Raw genomic sequence first — 6,034 nt, 5'->3', positions numbered from 1 at the left:
AGGGAAGACAACCACGAGTAGCATGTAAAAAAGCGGATCCGAAAACAATGAAACGGGTCAATTCTGACATCTTGATATAAGGTCTATTTTGATGATTCCTCATTTTTTAATCTCTTTCTAGTTCACTACTATGTTTTCTTAAAAATAAAAAATGCAGTGTGACCATGTAAAAGAGAAGCTGTTTTGATTACTCCACTAATATTTTTGTTTGTAGCGGCGCAGCTCCTCCTCATATTGTCCCCACCCCACCATGTATCCACCTTACATCAAGATAAGCTCATCAAGCACATTGTCTTGACCAGGTTATCTAATATCTTTATGACCAAATGCAAGAGATCTACGAATCAGGATTGTGATAATTTTAACAGTCGTTTAAAGTACTCCGTTCTCATGCAAGATTAAGAATGCTGCCTGATGAGGTCTGAATCATAGATGATTCTAACGATAACATGATCTGATAATTCTTGGCGCTGTTCTCGCGTGAACAAGATATCCCTGCGTGCTATGCCTATTGCTTTTGTCGCCAGGAGTTCTAAAGTTACATGCACCTTATTTCTGACACCCGTAGCGGCAGATTCGTCCATCCACTCCAGGTTATACAAGATCACATGTGTCACGAATACGTCCTCAGACATTTTTTTATTAGAGAATTGTATTTTTTAAAAAATCATAATGGATTTGCATCAACAGCTCGATTATTTTATTTCACGCTACCGAATCAAGCGAAAATCCAAGGAGTGGTATGATTTGTTGAAGACGACCATCGCCGGGTCTGAGCTGGCTACTGTCATGGGCTGATGTCCATTTGGCGATATCGATTCGATCGTGCCTAAAGCACTGTCCTCGCCCGGCGGTAAAATCGCCTCGATGACGCTGCCGTGCCTGTGAGGATCTTAGTTTGAGCCTACGATGTTACGACACTGTACAGAACAATTACTGGATATGACTGAAACATTGTTAAAACTACGTTAAAAATCCTAATCCCACCCACACAATTACTGGACGGCACGATCGTAGGCAATGCTATTAGCATAGACGATATTATCCAGGGTTTCCGATAATCCCCCGATGGATACTAGTACACTAGTATATCGTGATGGATAATACATTTTTACTGCTGAATTCAAATGTCCGTAGGGACCATGCCTGATTATTACTACCTGAAAGTGTTGTCGGATTTAACGATTTCTCCGATGGCTTCCCAAGGACTACTGCCGAATGCAGTTTACCGCAAGTGCTCTTACGACCACTTGGAGTTTACGTCACGTTATGACTAAAATATCATCACCCAATTTTGGCCGGTACAACGATACACCCACAGCCGTCGGAATCGTTTTATTTCTAGGGAATCACAACACCCGGGTAGATTACAGCGACGCTGGTGAGTTAGAGTTGTTGAATTTAATCCGCCTACGCCTGGACACGGAAGTGATTTTGTCAACTGAAAGTTACCAAATTTTAAGCTACTAGCAGATCGACATGATTTATCCGGATAAAAACACCGTGGCATATTTTCCGTTTAAACCTATGACGCTGCAGAAACATTAATTTGACCGTCAAAAGAATTACGGCCGTGTGACCGACAATGCCATGTCGCGAATTAACGTAAAAATACGTTCAATTAAACACGAAGAAATTGCATAACAGTGTCCAACTGGAAAGCGTACTCCGTGTTTAATAATTACGAGGCTAACGTACAAACCGACGTCCGTTAAGCGCAGACAAAAAGGTTATAGCGTTAAACCTTACTAATACAGGTTACAGCCATATTGGTGTGTCGGTGATGGAATCAAACAAACAGTGGTGGACCGACATCGCTGTGTATTCGAAGCTCACCGGGGAATCATCCCGATCAGGTATGTTATAGACCAAGTGAACGACAACAAGATGTATAGCCGCTTAGAAAATTTATAAGTGGTCAGACAACGCGAAAACTGTCGTCGCGGCCGTGGTGGAACTGAAGGAAAAATTGACCCTGCTCGACCTGTGATTGCCACAAATCTCAAAACCGGTGATCATACCAAATATGATTCTCTTATAAAAGCGGCCAAAATGCTTCGAATCAATCCCAAGTGTATAAAATTTGTGATTGGTGGAACACAGCGATGCACCTTTTCCAGACGTCTAAAGGCTCATTTCCATTTTTGCTGGGTTTGAAAAATTTCCGTCACAGTCTTTTCCAGGCCAAGTTGATGTTTACGGACACCCACAGTTTATGGTACAAAGACAAAACCGGCGACGTGTACTAGGCCACATTAGAGGATAAAGGCTTATTTGACTTTTCATTCCATCCCAAATCAAGTCCGTTTTACGACGATTCTGACAATAAGGTCATCGGAAAGTTCAAGGACGAAAAGAAGTCGGTGCCCATATTGAAATCTGTCGGACTGCGCAGTAAAATGTACTCAATTAAAATAGCTTGCGGCGAAGTAAAAAATCAAGAAAACGTGAGAGAAAAAAACGTAGGCACGACCATTATCTAGAAGCTCTTGGAGTAATCAATCTGTTCTCGCAAATGTACAACATCTGATCGATTTGTCATCACTTATTTGCACACTCGATCAACTAAGTAGGGTTAACCTCTTAGATAATAAACGTTACGTTATGGATGACGGTATAAGAACTCTTCCTTATGGCCATAAAGATCCTAGACAACCTGGTGTGTGTTTGTGTGTGTGTGTGTTATTTGGATTTTTTACGTAGCTTTAGCAATGTTTCAGTCATATCGCTACAATGTCTGCAGTGTGACAGTTTATAGTGATGTCTAGCACTGGGGCATCATGCCGCAGACATGTAGCATGATGTCCCACCCAGTCACATTATCCTGACACCAGGCCGACCAGTCCTAACACTAACCTCTAAATGCCGAGCGCCAAGCGAGGCAGCTGTTAGTATCATTTTTGTAAGTCTTTGGTATGACTTGACCGGGTATCGAACCCACGACGTCCCGCACCTGAGGCGGACGCTCTAACCACTATGCCACCGAAGCGGTCCTAGACAACCTAGTCAAGACAATGGGCCTGAAGAGCTTGGTTTGATGTAGGGTTGTTATAACATAAAAATGTGAAAGTAGCCCTATTTAAAGAACGTAAGTCAACAAAGCTGGAAACTGTTCGTCCTTGTATTTTTACAGTGAGGGTACAATCTGTCATGCTTTGCTGAATAACACAAAAAGTGTTTGGTCAAACTACTTTAATGGCTAGATTACAACTGACTGTAACAGAAAAAAGCACGCACACACACACTAGTTTCTCGCGCTAATGTTATTATAAGATATATTAGGGTTACATCTGAGTATGGAGCCTGGAGCTGACCTTAAGTGACCTGAAACTCTCAGATCATTTGTAGCAACAGTTTGTTAGAACCGTACATTACCATACAATCCACGAATTAAATAAAAATTAAGGCACTATCTAACGTCAAAACTCAAATTATGAAAAGTTCAATGCACATGTACAAAAGGGTTATATGAGAAACGATAGCTGTCTGCTATAATAGAAGTTATAGCGGATTACAGTTCAAAATTTAATATTTCTAGCTCGTAAGGGAGAGACACAGATGAAGCCTTCGGGACGTTTTCTTTACCTACGAAAGAGATCACTTGCCGAATGGCAAGAACATGTTTCGCGGTGGCAATAAAACTGTTCAAAATAGCGGCAAAAAGCTATGTGTGTTTGTGTGTGTGTGTATGTGTGCGATTAATATATATATATATATATATATATATATATATATATATATATATATATATATATATATATATATATATATATATATATATATATAATTTAGTTCAGCTGTGTCCTGTTAAAAGAAGACTGAAAGTTAACTGACCAAACTAACAGATGCATCATCTAACAAGAAAAATCTGACGAAACTGAAAGGTCCGATGACAAAGATAATTACATATCGAGTATAATTCTCACAATAATCCAGAGGGACATATTGACAGAGGGACATATCAGACTGACAGAGGGTCATGCTGACAGAGGGACATATCAGACTGACAGAGGGACAGATCAGACTGACAAAAGGACATAAGTAGTTAAGTTGGGCACCCTAGGGACATTGGGATTTTAACATGGGGAAATTTAACACGGGTTGGACTATAGACGGACAAGGGGAATTTAACATAGGGAATATTGCTGTGACTGTTTAGACTCAATGAGAATTTAACATAAACAAAATCCCCATGGGCTGTTTAGCGACAAGGGGAATTTAACATGGACAAAATCCTTGAGGCTGTTTAGTGACAAGAGGAATTAAACATGGGAATATTGGGTCTGTATCGGGACAAAGATAGTGGGTTTGTATAAGGACCATAGGAATGGAACAGGTAGGATGACGTAACGGTACTGGGCACTGGCATCAATGTCCACCTGGCGTTATATAGAGTGACGTGTCTCGCTCCGCCAGGCGTTATATAGAGTGATACGTCCCGCTTCGCAAGGCATTATATAAAGTGATATGTCCCGCCCCGCCAAGCGATATAGCCTTTCAGGGTGATATAGCGACAAAAGGAAATGGAACAGGTGGGGTGACATCACGGTACTGGTTATTGGCAACATTGTTGCAACAATGTGGCAAATGGCTGACCTCAATTCAGCAAAACAGCGACAGTGGGGAATAAAAATAATGTTATGACACTGCATATGGCCCATATTTCTCTTCCTCAAAGCACCGTACGCAAAAAAGGTGTTATTGATGGACGACCTTCGCAGCACCAAAACGAGTCTCGTCCGAATTAACAACCCTCAAGAACAGATGTGTTTAGCCAGGGCCATCGAGTGGGACGAACGTACGCCGACAAGAACGACACGATAGAATGGAAAAGAGTCTGGAAAAATATTCGACAATCAAACCGAGCCAAACAACGAAGAGAAGCAGAACTTATGTTACAGCAAGCATGCCCATCCAGAGACACATCCTGTGGCATCCTGAAATGCGAAACTTGCAAGACGACTTGGCTCCACGCTACACCTTGAAAGTGCACCCTAAAGAAGTGCGCGGACCTTTGTTGTTTCGAAGCAAAAATGTCAAAGGCGGAAAATACATTCACGTCTAACATCACGATGAATATTTCGATGCCATCACCAGTATCACCTTATTCCTGGGATAGCATTATTATTGTGAGAAATGTGAATATGGCAATAACAACTGAGAGCAACACACGTATTGTGGTTCGAAATGCTTAGGATGTTTGGCCTCTAAACCCTGTCTGGACGAAGGACATGAACGACTGCATTGCTCCGCTTGTCAGCGCACATTTGTCAGCCCTACATGTTACCAACAACATCTGAAGACGCAAGGATCACAGAAGAAAAGTGCTTGCCAACTCCTGAAATTGTGCCCTACTTGTGGACAAGTGATATGTACCAATAATGCCAAGGCTCACGTGTGTTCAGTAAGGAAACAGTGTCACATTTGTCACCAAATCGTGGACTTGGAACACGAATGGTACATTCAAAAATACAAACCTCAACGGGAAGAAGATGACCACATAAAAGGCAATTTCATCTTTTTCGATTTCGAATGCATGCAAGAAACTGGCATTCACATTCCTAACTTCTGCGTGGCTCATCGAGCGTGCGAGAAGTGCATCCAAGAACCGATCTTTAGCCATTTCCTTCACTGCAGCAAGATTCATGGAGTACGTGAAAAAATCTTTAGGGGACCGAAAACATTGGCCCATTTCGCACAATGGATCTCAGACCCTATCGACGAGACGTGGAGCCAAGAGGTCATCGCCATGCCACGATAATGGTCACAATTCTCGAGATACGATAGACAATTTCATCTCAGATGCCATACGAAAGAAAGTACCGAGCGTCCTAAAGTCACTTTGAACGGAGCCAAGCTCATTTTTATGCAAGTGAGACAAGTGCAACTTAAAGATTCGATGAGCTACGTGGTCAAGCCATTGAGTCGAATGCCTAAAACGTTTGGAATGAAAGAAATGGCCAACGGCTATTTCCGTATTTTTTCAATACCGAAGCCAATCCACAAGCCTTTCTACCCTATTTGCCTGCGGATT

The sequence above is a fragment of the Sinohyriopsis cumingii genome, chromosome 12, assembly GCF_028554795.1.
Source record: "Sinohyriopsis cumingii isolate HCF-2022 chromosome 12, ASM2855479v2, whole genome shotgun sequence".
Taxonomy (NCBI): Eukaryota; Metazoa; Mollusca; class Bivalvia; order Unionida; family Unionidae; genus Sinohyriopsis; species Sinohyriopsis cumingii.
This window is presented reverse-complemented; position numbering follows the sequence as displayed.